At 45.0% G+C, this 14,348-nt stretch overlaps 1 protein-coding gene and 1 pseudogene across 4 annotated transcripts in view; one reads left to right on the forward strand and one right to left on the reverse strand.

The window, feature by feature from the left end:
• Window positions 1-14,348, reverse strand: part of C1QTNF7 (C1q and TNF related 7) — a 119,622-nt gene that overhangs the window by 38,338 nt on the left and 66,936 nt on the right. The window lies entirely within an intron of this gene.
• Window positions 889-10,704, forward strand: LOC306669479 (ELAV-like protein 1; annotated as a pseudogene). The gene is made up of 2 exons (XR_013766767.1): window positions 889-3,646; window positions 3,688-10,704. The product of XR_013766767.1 is annotated as an ELAV-like protein 1 (transcript).

Consider the following 14,348-nt stretch of genomic DNA (forward strand, 5'->3'; position numbering starts at 1 on the left):
TTCCAATTAAGATGTTGGAAAGCCATCGTAATCAGTCCCACCCTCTTTCCCTACTTCCTTTACAGAACCCCTTACGCTGTTGGTTCATGCAGCGTCTTCCCAGGTGGACTGTATGCTCCTTTGAGGACAGTGAACACGTGGATTCCCATCTTCAATTCTTCCTCTCTAACACTTAGCACGGTGGAGGGACCTTTGTGTGTTTCTACTCTCAGTCTGTTATCTTAAATTTGTGTCATCATGGTTGGCTCTGCCTGGACATTTGCCGTCTATGTTCTGGGCTCTGGTCCACACCCTCGTTCATTCAACAGAGACCTACTGGATACTTGCTATGTGCAAAAGATGGATCTGTGTGCTGGGAAAACAGCAGAAAATAAGAGAAAAAAAGTCCTGCCCTCAGGGAATGGCATTATGCAGTTGCAGACAGCTATCTGACAAGTGAGCAAACGCAGTGGTCATTTCAGAGGGCAGAAGTGCTGCAAAGACTAGAAAGTCATCCGCAGGAGAGGGGATCATGGGGAGACGCTGAGAAGGAGATCAGAGGTTTCTCTGAGGATGCGTCTAACGATGCCAGCTGTGACCAGAGGATGTGGAGGAATGAGAGGTCCCTGCAGATGTGGTACACAGCAGGAGCTGTGAAGGAGAGTGAGCTGGCAGAGGGTGAGGCCTTGAAGACTGGAGGGGCTGGGCAGGGATCAGGCCATGCAGGGTCCCTGGGGAGGAATTTAAATTTTTTTTGAAAGTCAATGGAAACTTCTTGAAGGAATAAGGAGAGGGACACGGCCTGGTTTTTGTTTTTAAGAGATCCCTCTGGACTGTCGCTGTTGCTGTTGCTGCTACCACTACAGAGGCTGAACGGAGCCCGCCCTTAGTGCCGCGCCGCTGCCCGCCCGCCTGCCCATGTCCAGATTTTTAAGAAATACAATGTCTACTGGTTATGAAGACCACATGGCCAAAGACTGCAGGGACCACATCGGGAGAACAAATCTGATCGTCAACTACCTCCCTCAGAACATGACCCAGGATGAGTTGCGAAGTCTATTCAGCAACATTGGTGAAGTTGAGTCTGCAAAACTGATTCGGGATAAAGTAGCAGGGCACAACTTGGGCTCTGGCTTTGTGAACTACCTGACCGCCAAGGATGCAGAAAGAGCAACCAGCATGCTGAATGGCCTGAGGCTCCAGTCGAAAACCATGGAGGTGTCCTATGCTCGCCCGAGCTCAGAGGTCATCAAAGATGCCAACTTGTACATCAGTGGGCTCCCAAGGACCGTGACCCAGAAGGACATGGAGGACATGTTCTCTCAGTTCGGGTGAATCACCAACTCCCGGGTCCTTGTGGATCAGACCACGGGTTTGTCCAGAGGGGTTGAGTTTATCCGGTTTGACAAACGGTTGGAAGCAGAAGAGGCAATTACCAGTTTCAATGGTCATAAACCCTCAGGTTCCTCCGAGCTCGTCACAGTGAAGTTTGCAGCCACTCCCAACCAGAACAAAAATGTGGGGCTCCTTTCGCAGGTCCACTTGCCTGCGAGGTGGTTCGGGGGCCCTGTGCATCACCAGGCACAGAGGTTCAGGTCTCCCCTACGAGTGTAGATCACATGAGTTGGCTTTCTGGTGTCAATGTCCCAGGAAAGTCTTCTTCGGGCTGGTGCATCTTCATCTACAACCTTGGGCAGACTCTGATGAGGGCATCCTCTGGCAGGTGTTTGGCTCCTTGGGCGCAGTCACCAATTGAAAGTGATTCGTGGTTTCAACACCAACAAGTGCAAAGGGTTTGGTTTTTGTGACCATGACAAACTATGAAGAAGCTGCAATGGCCATAGCAAGTCTGAACGGCTACCGCCTGGGGGACAAAATCTTACAGGTTTCCTTCAAAACCAACAAGTCCCACAAATAACTGGCTCATGCTTTTTTTTGGTACGGAATAGATAATTAAGAGTGAAGAAGTTGAAACTGTTTTGTTAGTGTACAACTCATTTTGCGCCAATTTTCACCAAGTGTTTGTCTTAGTCTAAATGAGAAGTGAAAAGGTTTTCTTACTCTGGGTTGCAACCGACATGTTCAAATGTTTGAAATCCCACACTGTTAGACCAATTTTAAGTTTCTTAAATTATTTTCTTTAAAGTATATATTAAACAGAAATCTAAGCAGACTGCGTTGACTAACCAGTCCCTCTGGAGGGTAGTGAAACTGAAGCATGCTTTACTTCTAAGACTCTCTAACACTCCTTTCATTTGTTGTCTCCACAAACTGGTTTAAAAAACATGATCTTTTAGTTTTAGTTTTTAATCTAAAGATGTTAGACAGATGCCGAGTGTGCGTTTTCTCAACTGCTTCAACATTTTAAGCAATGTATGCTTTGGTTGACAGGAAATTGCTTTCCCAGGCAGGTCCCTCTGCCACCTCCTGCTCACTCAGTTTTGGGCTCTGCCAAGTGGTCCTGGGAGTGGCAGCGGGCCAGTCCGATGTGGGCCACCACCAGGGAGGGGAGGGTCCCACACATCAGGCCAGGCTGGGCCCTCCAGAGAAGGACACAAAGGTGTTTCATAAGCCCGGGCACCAATGGGAATGGACCAAAGAGTTTCAGGGAAACTCTAGTATATTCCAGAGTCAGACTTGAGCTCCAGGGGCGCCTGAAAACGTGTGGTTGCTCTGACATCCCGAATTTCTGTCCACATATTACATGCACAGTGCCCCACACATCAGATACTGTTGTTCACAATGATTTCTCCAGTTTCCAAGAGCATTTAACACAGCTTGAATACATAAGATAGCTCTATTTTTTAACAACACATGAACATTTGAGCATTGTATTTCTCGCATCCCTCCTTGTGAGTGCTAGACTTTTTTCTGTCTTAGCCAAATTTTGTTTTGGAATTTTGCTTTCATATGGACACTCAGCAGAAAAGTACTTACTTCTTGCCAGTTATTTTTGATTTGTAGTTTTAAAGATTAACCCTCAAAATTCTCTTCATAACTGCCTTGACATTTTGGGTTGTTCTGTTAATTTTCTTTTGCTTTTTTGTGTTTTTTGTTTGTTTTCACTTTTGCATTTAAGACCATTAAATTTGATTTTGTTTTGCTTGGAAAAAATAAAAGAGATCCCTCTGCTCAAGTTTCATCTTGAACTAACTAATCAACCTACAGGATGAGCCCTGGGCAGGGAGGGGGACAGCTCTTCAGCAGGTGCTGGTGAGAGGAAGCAACTGGGCTTCTGAATATGAGTTTCCTGATATTCCCAACAGCACCTACTGTTATTAAATTGATATACCTTTGCTACCAGAAGCTTGATGTGCTGGGTGGCAACCTATGCCCATCTGCATTCTCATTTCCCAGCATCCTTTGGAAGATGGGCTTTGGAGACCTTGGACACAAGTCTGCCTACAAGGTCTGATCAGACATCTTGGGGGCATTCTTCTTAAAGGCTTTGCCTCTGTTGAAAAGACACACACACAACTGGCACTGCCCTCTCTCCTCTGCCTGCCTCCAGTGCAGATGTGACATCTGAATTGAGAGCCATCTTGCTATCATTTGATGACGGGCATGAAAGGTAGATCAGGATAGACAGCGGGAAGAGGGAAGCAGCCTGGGTTCCTAATGGCTTTAAGAAGGATCAAAGTCAATGCTGGTGATCACCCGACATCTTGTAAAATAAAAACCTGCCTGGTTTTAGCCACAGTGACTCAGGTACTCTGCTGCTTACAGTCAGGTGTTCCTAAATGATACATTAATCAGTGAGGAAAAGTGGGAACTGACTCAATTAGAGATTCCATGGGAGATTCCACAAATCACTGGAGTTCTGACCATCACAATGTGTATTAAAATTGAAACAGTTATTGAATCCAATGTATGAAGACTGTGTGCCATGGAATTAGGGCTCCTGATCTCAGAGGCTACAGGGAAGTGCCATGAAATGTCACATAAAGACAGTGTTTTCCATAGTGCTGTGCAGAGAGGTGAGCCATGCTGAAGGTTTTAGTGCCAAGGTGAATTGGGTTTCCTTCCCGCTCAGGCTGTTTGGGTCCCTTGATCTTGTTCCCATTAAGAATGAAATGACACTCCTGTCAGCCCTGCTCTGTCCATGCCACTTTAAAGTCCCAAGTACACACACAAAATCAAAGGACATAAAATTTAGTGATCCTGGACATGGACTTATGCAAATACATTTGGGCTTGGCTCGTCCCCTCTTCTGTGATGAGATTATTGAGATGGGTCTCCCTGACATAATCTCTCTGAAGTAATTTGTACACTTCAGAGAGGTGTTTATAATGCTAGCATAATAAACACCTACTATATTCTAGAGACTTCAAGAAGCACTTTAATCTCTAATCCTCACCTAGTCTTCATTATGATTTTTAGACTAGAGATTATTTTCCTGGTGAAAATCAAGACTCAGAAAAGTCCAGTGATTTCCCCAAAGTCATACAATTAAGTAAGAAGAGGTGGTACTCTGACACACCTGGTTCCCAAACTCCCTGTGCTCTCTGGCATCCTTGGGCCCCGTGCGTTGAGTGAAACCTTCAATTAGCCAGCAGCTCACTGCTTTATACACGGACTGCACGGGACGAGCAGCTGACGGTTTTGGTTTAAAAGCTCTTCAGAAAGCACTTGCAGTGTGTCAGAGAGCAGCCTTCCAAAAGAAAGGTCCACCAAAACCTGTGACTGTGATCTTATTTGGAAATAGGATTTGTACAGATGTCATTTAGGGATGTTGAGAAGAGATTGCCCTCGATTAAGACACACCCCAAAGCCAACTGTCTTTAGAAGAGCAGAAAAGGGGAAAAGACACAGAATAAAAGGGCACCGTGAAGATTCGTTGGAGGCTGGTATGAGGCACCTACGACCTAAGGACCGCTAGGGATCGCTGATAGCCCTGGACGCTGTGAGAGAGGCTGAGAAAGACTCTGCTTCAGAGCTTCAGGAGAAACCAGCACTGCCCGAACCTTGATTGTGAACCTCTGGCCTCCATAACCGTGAGAAAGAATGAATTTCAGTGGTGGTAATGTGTAATGGCAGCCCAGGACACTAATGCCACGCCTGTGTAAGAGGGCGAGAGAGGAGGAGACCAACAACAGAGGTCTGAGAACCCTGAGAATCAGAGCTGAGCATGCTGCTCACTGGCCACAAGCACCCCTACCCCACCCAGATAGATGAGCAGGCTCCTGGTCTTCCACAGGGACTGGGGGAGCACACGATTCAGGGACAGGTTGATTTCCAGAGGCCCGTATTGCTGATATTATCTGTAGGAGAGTGATTACTTCAGTGAGATTGTGCTGATCACATTTGTGGAAATGTAGTTGCTTATTAAAATATTAGAGTTTCAGGAAAGAGCAAAGAAAAAACCAAGCAGAATAAGCATCCGCCTCACAGAAACCATTTTGTCAATATTTGATGAGCATCAGACTGGATTTTCTCTAGATATAGTTTAACCAGAGGCCTTGGTGAATTTAATTTTGCAAAAATAGATTTATCCTATGCACCCTGCTTTTTTAAAAATTGGTAAACATAAGACTACTGGAATGTGCCAGGAGAAAATTAAACTTGAATCAAAGTGAAGGAATGACTGAACTTCAGACAACTGCTTGTCCATAACAAGACATATTAATTCCAGAAAAGTACTTCTCAGGTTAGGAGGCAATTATAAAAAAAATTAGGAGTTTTGAAAATAGAATTTTGCTTTTTAAAAACAGTATATTTTAGCTTTAGTCAATCTTATTTACTTTCTTCCAGGAAAGAGGAGGGTTTTGTAGCCTTCCTTTTTCTTATTCCTGGCCTCCCAATTTTTGTTCATAACATTATTTTTGACATGTCAGGAACTATAACATTTCTATTTTGTTCTGTCAACTAATTCCCGTTATTGTTTAGTTTTGATTCTATGTTTAGATGGATCAGATACTTGCTCTCCTCCTTTTATGGTGGCGTCTCTGTTGCTGAATGTTTAATTTTGATGCATGTCTTGTTATGCTGGATTTCATCATCAAACGTTTTCAAGAAGGGCTTTGTTAGTACAGTCCTTGAGTTCTTGCGTACTTAAGAACGATGGCCTGTTTCTTTTATGGTTGCAGTGCAAGTTGGCTGACAGGAAGACTCCTGGGTCATCCTTTTCTGTTTTGGGCCTTGGTGGATGAGGCTCTGTTGTTCGTGAGTGTTGGATGTCACAGCAGAGATGGAGGGAAACTGCCATCCCTCTTTGTGACTCACGTTCTCTGACCCACTTGTGAGCATCCGTATCTTCAGAGCACATATCTTGATATCACCGATTTCCCTCGCCTTTCCTGGGAGACGGTGGGTTCTTCAAATAAAGATGCCTGTTCTCTTTACTTCAAGAAATGTTTTTGAATTTAAGAATTTTTTTCCTGTTTTTTTGTTTGTTTCTATTTAGAACACCAATTTGAGCATGTTAGCCTCCCCTTTTCCTCCATTTTTACTGTCTTGTCTGTACTCATTTAAATCTCGCTGTTTCTGTTTCTTTGCATGTGATTTCTTAAGTTTGTCTGGGCTTTTCGTGGTATTTATTGATTTTCTGTTGCTAAGTTGATGTCTGTCTTGATAATTGTTTTACATTTGTTTTCCGCCGATTTCCTGAGCTCTTCCGGTATACTTTTCAATGGGTCTTCATTTTATTTCTCTTTTGATAACATCTATTTCTTTGATAAACTTTCTTTTCCCTGACATATTATGCTTTAGCTCATTTAAGACTGATGAGAACTAATCTCTGTGCTCTCCAGGGGTAGATCACCTATGATGCATATAATTTTTTTTCCTGTCTTCCGTGTTTGCTTTTCTTCCTGTTCCCATTACCTGCTTTTTGCTTTTGTCCCTTGTCTGGTTTTCATTTTTATGTCAGTGGGACATGAATAGGTACCTCCAGCTGTTTTACCAACAACAGCATAAAGGAGACTTGGAGGCCACAGTTAACCAGGATCATGTTAGATCTGTGGTTCCTTCTACTCAGCCTGTCTTGGTGAAATGTCTCCCCTAGGTTTTGGCATTCAGGAGATCAACATGGTTCAGAAGGAAGCCCTCAAAAATGCAGATTTGTTGTGACTCAAGGATTGGACCCCTCCACACCCTCTCTATCCCTTTCTATCCCACGCAGTCTTTCCCAACCAGAGCCAATTCCTAAACAACACAAATGGCATCTTTTCCTGGTTCCTTCTCATTTAGTGGCCTCTCCCTTCTTCTTGGCTAGTCTGCGATGTGAAAATAGATTTTTATGGGAATAGTCTGTCTTCTTCCATGTGTGGTATGCAGCACTGGATATATGCTTACCAGTATTTCTGGTTCTGCCCACTTGTGAGACCTATAGCCGGGTCACCCTTCCTCGTTCTCCAAAGTTAGGCCAGCTGGACCTGACAAATGGCTTGGGCAGCAAAATCTGAATCACCTACGTGCTCTCTTCCCCTTCCATGGTAAGCTCTGAAGCCTCACGCTATGATGGTGTTGTTGGAAAAGGGTCAGATTGGCAGGTCCCTGTGTGCCCACAGTAAACACAAGTCCCAGTTGGTTCACCCTGAACACGTAGCATCATCAGTTCACACACTTTTGCTGTTTGAAGCCGCTGAGATTTAGAATTTGTTGGTTGCTGCTGCAAAACCTATTTTGTTTTGCTGCAAAACAAAAGCCAGTAATTTGTGCAGCAAAACCCAAGGAAGACTGGGAATGGAGGTGGTCACGTGGGTGGCTGGAATGTATGGATCAGAGCCGACCATCCATCACTCACCCCGACCAGCTGCAATAGTGTCCTTGGGTGCTGGGAGGAAATGTAGAATCTCCAAAGTCTGGGTCTCTCATTGCAGAGGGTTTCGGATTGCTTGTGTTCACCGAGAACAAACCAATGGAACCTAACCTTTTTCTGTTTCTCTCTGCTTCCTTTCGTGTAAATATATCTTCTTGTGCACTGAAGTGAATGCTGTTGACAGGATTATTTATACCCTTGAACAAACTTGGCTGATTTATGATGGATTAGGGGGATCATCTCTATCCCTCAAAGAGCCATGGGAGTTGCTGCCCTGGGGTCTTGTTGCAATTTATAGTCTATAAATGTTTTTTTCCTTTTCCTTTCTTCAGTCGAGTATTTCTTTTTTTTCTCTTTACAATTAGAAAAAAAATGTGTATACAATCCAAGAAATTTTTGAAGAATAGAACTTCACATCTCTGGGTTACTGTTGGGCCGAGTGACAATGGTAGATATCTTAGCTCCAGTTTCATTTTTCTAAAGTTCAGTCACATACTAGAAACAGTGTCATCTCATCTCCAGAACCATAGAAGGCAGACTTCAATCCTCATCCTGCCATTCATTAAGGGCATGGCCCTGGAAAATATCACATAATCTTTCTCACTCATAAAAATACAAGAATAACTTTTTAATCCCACAGGAATATTGGAAAGAGCAGATGAACTATAATGTGGGAAAGGCTCTGGGAACAGTGCCTAGTGCCAAGTGAGCATTCAGAACATACAACTTGAAAGCACCTTGCAAATTTCTCAAGTGTCATCTCAGTTCCTTTGTCCATGCACTTAGTATCAATTTACCAGGCACTCGACTGGACAGTTGGATTTAAAGTTACACAAGACATAGGTGATAGTTGGGTTAAACTAACCGTTAAAGTGAGATTTGCTTCTGAGACTGTACCATCCTGAGATTACGACAGCGGACATTTGGGGCTTACTGTGAGCTCAAGTGCTGGGGTGAGTCTTCACAGGGATCATTTCTCATGCACACTATTAGCCTCTGCAGACATTACTAGTATTATCCCCACTCCAGACAGAGGGAAATCAAGGCTCAGATATGTGAAGGAGCTGCCCGGCCATGGAGCAGTTGGAGAGACCCTGCAGATGGTACTATTCTGAGTGCATGGGCTTAGCTCTGACTGTGACAGCTCCAGACATACAGCTGCCACGTCAGGATGGAGAGCCAAGAAAGGACCAAGAGAAAACTCAGCCTGAGATGAGGGTGGAGGAAGCCCACTCAGGCAGAGGCGTCCTAAACCTGTTCCCCGCTGGTCACAGAGGAGAGATGCTGGGTAACTACCAACAGTTCACAGAGGAAACACAGAGTGTGAAAGTTTGCATTGGAGGACGAGACTTGAATAGGAAGTAGGCAGGAATCTGATTCAGGTGCTTAGATGGTCAAATATAGGAGCTTGGACATTGAAAGGCAATGATAGACGGTAAGCATCAGTCTAATATGATTAGCTTTGCCTTTTGTGTTTGATAAATGGACTCTAGCTGGGTTCATGAGAACCTGCGGCAACACCAGCTACTTTTAGAATTCCCAGTTGATCATGGAAGAATAAAATTTCAATGTCTCTATGACCTGTCAGATCTTTTTCACCTGGGGCCATATCTCACTCATGATTGCATTGAACACACCAAATACAGCATGTGACCCATGACAAGCATGAGTAAATTGTTGGATGAGTAAATGAAGAAATGAATAAATGAATGAAGACCCAGATTAGTGATAGGACTTAAAGTGAGAAAAAAGCAGAAAAGATCAGAATTGTGGGTTTGCTCATCTGTTGGCTAGTTGAGGATGGACTCTGGAGGGAGAGGAGTGAGGGGTTCTGGGACTCTGTCCCCCTGCAGATGGTACCACTCTTGCAACTTCAAAAGTAGTCTGGATATCTGGGGATTCGTGGAAGTAGAAGTAGGCAGTCACCAGCAACCATGGAGAGAAGCTTATGTGATTTGTTCATAGAACTCTCTGGCTGTGGGTGGGGCTTTGGTAGCTGAGCTATGAGGTATCCTTGATTAATTGAAGAGAGTGAAGCTGATTCCATAGATGTTGCTTGCGTTTTCATTTCTTAGAAGACATGTTGTCAAGCAAAGCCTTGAGGACTCCTGGGAGCGTCCACAGCTAGCGGGATTGAGATTCTCTAGCTCTTCAGACATTAGGTCCTTGAAGAGGAGCGCCATGACTTACTGTCTTCAAGACCACAGGGGCCCAGGGCACCTGTGTGAAATAACTACCTGCTGTGCCTCTACAGATATCCCTGGGTACTGGAGGCACATGCTGCTTCAGGTTGGATAGTCACGAAAGATCTGGCAGAGGTTTGCTCATGCTCAACCCTGAATTTGAGTAAGAGGTTCCCACTCAGAGGAACCCTGACCCTTTGTTGAGATGGTTGCAGAACAGGTGGATAATTCACTGTGGAAGAACAGTCTGCTCTTGGTATATTGGGATCTTGGTATATTTGGAACTGTCGTTGCCCTCCTCTGTGGTCTTAGACCCAACTCTGAATCTACTTGGAACTGCAGAGAGAAGTCCCTGTCCACACTGACTGCTTGAGTGTGAGTTTGAGTTTCCTTGAGCATGCCTGGGACTTTCCCTTTCTTCCCTGTCTGGAGCTTTCTTGGGAACTACAGGAGCCTGTCCAGCCAGAGTCTGGGCTGCCAGGAAGTGCTGGTGATGAGCGGTCTCAGGGGCCATTCCAACCAATCACCTAGCCTGCAGCTGCTTCTCGAGCACTCGCTTGCATCATTTCTCAGAAATGAAAGCCCCTACCCCGGAGGGGACAACTCTGAGGTGTGCTCTGCACAGGTCCTTAGAGTTCCCAGAAGGACAGAGCCCCTGTGGCTCACAGTGTTAATCCACTTGATGACACAACACTTTTTGGCCTCATTATACTTTCTCTGTCTCACTTTCCTACTCCCTACTTTAGACATATAAATAATCTTCTCCAAAGTCTTTGTCTTAGGTCTTGATTTAGGGAAAAATAAAATATGATATTCTGATTGGTGCTCAATAAATACCAGCTGAATATATAAATCTGATCAACTTCCCAGATCAGGGTTAACCCCAGGAGCTGGAGGAGATAGTGATCAATTGCACTACTTCACTTGACCTCCAGATGGGGCGTCTCCTGCCCTGCCGTGTGCTTTTCATGGTGCTCTGACTCAGTGGCTGTCAAACTCCTACCCCTGCCACTGGGAGGTGCTGCTCCTCACCCATCCACAGTCAAGGTCTCTCTCTCCAACTCCATTATCTTCATCTCCACCTCCATCTCCATCTCCATCTCCATTTCCATCTTGTAGCCAATCCTAAGTCTGTCTCAGGACCACCTTGGTGAGAATCTGGATATGGGGGCCCAGGATGTGGTACAAGTGGCTTAGTAGTCACACTTGAGTGCACTCAGGCTATTGCCCGTATCCATTCCTGCTTGGAATGAACCTGCCTGGAGGTCCCTGTGAAGGTCTCAGCTGCACTAACTTATTTGGAGACTCCACTTGGAATTGTCATGTGGCTATACCCTGACCAGGAGCCACCACTGCTTACAGCCCTCTTCATATCTTTCTCCATATCAGAACCGATTTCTTTAGAAATCACCATCTACCTAGGTTCAGGTGCAAATTTCTGAGGAATGAGACTTTAAAGTAAAATGTTGTATTTGGAGATTGAAATGGACTAATGTTTAAATTCCATTTCCCCCAAATTCGGGCTGGATGACCTTGAGCAAGATACTTATTCCCCTTCCAGGCCTCATTTTTCTCATCTGTAAAATGATAGTATAACATGTCGCTCAAAATGGTGTCCCAGATAATATATGTAGGGTTCCCTGTAATTATTCAGTAATGGTAGGTTTTCTACTTTTTCAGTATCATTTGGATTATTGGACCTGCTTTCAGTCCCGGACTGCCCCCCTCTATTTTATCCACACTCCCCAGACACCATCCCACTGAGCCTCCTGGCAGAGAATGTCTGAGATAAGATCCAGGATGCTGGCCCTCTTTTAATTAAATTGTTGTAAGCATGTTTTCTTGGAGTCTAAATTTGTCTATTTGGTATTCATTTATTGTGGGGCCACTTGGAATAATTATATTTTCTTATTTTCTATATTTTCAATGCTCTGAAGTCTGACTAGAGACAGAATGACCTACTCAGGGTTATCCAATTTTTAGAGATGATAAAGGACTTGCCCGGGGGCACTTCTGTCCTGTGCAAACCAACCAATGAGAGTCATGTGCTAGCCATCTCCTTCACTGAACTCCAAGTACCAAGCCAATATTCCCCTGCTCTAAATGGCCCAAGGACCAGGTAAGAGCCAACTCAGTGCAGTCCCTCTGCCTCAAAGCCTGAAGAACTATTCCAGCTGGGCAATCCTAAACTGCTTACTCTGTGGCAGTTCCACTTTTCCTGTGAGGAACACAGTAATCGCTCGGTCCCAGGCTTTGTCCTCACTCCATATTCCCCACCCCAGCCAAACCGTGCCTCCCCATGTGGCCCTGGGGCATGATGCTCCTCCTCCTGGAAAATACAAATAATAAAAATCCTCTTTTCACAACATCAGCCTGTGTTGTTACTTAGTCACCTCCACAAATTAAAATCCCTAGGAATATTTTGAGACAGTCCTCAACACGTGAGGTGTTCATTTATTAGTAATTAGAATTTGGCTGGGTGCAGAGTTCTTACCTCAGGCACTTAGAGAAGATGGCTTAGATAGGAAAGTTCCAGAGCCATGCCTGAGGGCTCAGGACCCCTCTTAGCATTTCTTCTGCAATCCCAAAGGGGAACAGTAGAGAGTTCAGTTTAATTTGGGTCCAACATAGATTTTTTAAAAATTTACAGAAGGAATGTATTTCTCAAAACCTTAAAATGATATGACATAAATATGGAAAAGTCCTAATGTGCAGGTCTCTCTGAGGTCAGTCCTTCCAAGGTCCCCTCTGCTAATAGTCTTGGGTGTGTGCATTCATTATTCCACATTCTTTTACTCTGCACAAATGTATACACGTATTGAGGTAAATTTCTTTAAAATAAAGAGGGAATCTCAACATACCTATTTTCTTTCTTTTTTTTTAAATATACAGAGAATCATTATTAATAATTCTCATATTTAGCTTCTTGATGGAATAAAATGCTATTTACATTTTAAAGTACAGTTGACGCAGATATTCCTTTAAGACAAGACACTTTTCTTTCTTCTGTTTAGCTATCTTTTCCCCATGTTTGTGTCTTGGGACATTACAGTCTACATAATGGTGGGATTTATCATTGTTTGCGTTGTCTACATGCTCACAGCGTAACACTCCCAGCACCCAGGCTGCCCCCCGCCCCCATCTCCCACCCTAGATCTCCCTTTGCTTGTTTCATATGAAACCCTCCCACCTTTTCTTTCCTGTTTCTCCCTAGTTTCTGTATATGAAAGAAAGTTGACCTCCTGAGTTTGGCTTGTTTCACTTAACCACAATGGCCTCTAGTTCCATCCATCTTCCTGCAATGGCATATTTCCTTTTGCTTACAGGTGAATAAAACTCCACTGTGTATATTTACCACCTTTCTTTATTCTTTCATCTGTTGACCAACTAAGCTGGTTCCATAGTTTTGGCTGCTGCTAATTGTGCTGCTAGAAACAGACCTATTTCCAACATAAATTTTTCTCTCAACACCTTATACAACTTGTCTGTCTCTGGCTGGGTTCTGAAGGATGAGTGAGCTTGCTTCTTTTGACATTTCCCTACTTCTGTGCAGCTGGGTCTTCCCTAACTCTCTGTCAGTTCAACTACTACTTCAGCAAGGCCCTACATGACGTGCCTTGGGTTCTCCCGCACCCTGGCCAGTACCTCTCTTCCCAGCCACACTGGCTCGCTTTCCTTGAACGTCCCCCTGCAGGGCCTTTGGTTGGAATGCTGGAGCCTCACAGGCTCATGGTTCGCCTCCCTCAGGACCTTGCCGAGCTGCCAGCATTTCTGAGCCTCTCCCTGCCCTTCTACATGAAAGAGAAGGCTCCCGGCTTGGCCGGCCCGGCCCAATCCGCTGCCCCCATTCCGCTTCCCTCTGGTGCAGGTCATTGCTGATTATAGGGAACGGCATGGTCTGTCTCCTCAATGGGAGTAACACTGCTGCTCTCCCCACAGGCCAGTCTGCAGGACTCTTGCACTGCGTCTCCCACACCAACTGGTCCTCTGTCATCGGGCTTTATTGCAATCGTATGGTGACTTGCTCGTGGAGGCTCCCGGCCTTGGGCTTGAACTTGTTGTCCTGATTACTCTTGCTTCTGTACTTTCTCTCCACCCACATTCCTCTTGGAAAACTCCCCACTGCTTCCCTTTTACATTGTAGTCATTGGTATTTATTGCTAGGAGATGGAGGAAGCCCACGGGCCCTGCAGAGAGGCGAAGCAGACTCATGAGGAATTCCTGGCCCAGAGCTTCCCGAGAGATCTTTACTTCCCTGCAGGAGCCTGGAAGCCTCATGGCATCAATCCATGAGACGCAGGGCTGTACCCTGGGCATCCTGGAGAGGCCCGAGCTGGGAACAGAGGGATGTGGATGTGCTAGGGCTGTATGCAGTGTGTGAGGTGGGGTCCATGGCGTGGGCAGGGGCTCCTCTTGCACAGGTGTCT

Source organism: Sciurus vulgaris (assembly GCF_902686455.1).
Source record: "Sciurus vulgaris genome assembly, chromosome: 9".
Taxonomy (NCBI): Eukaryota; Metazoa; Chordata; class Mammalia; order Rodentia; family Sciuridae; genus Sciurus; species Sciurus vulgaris.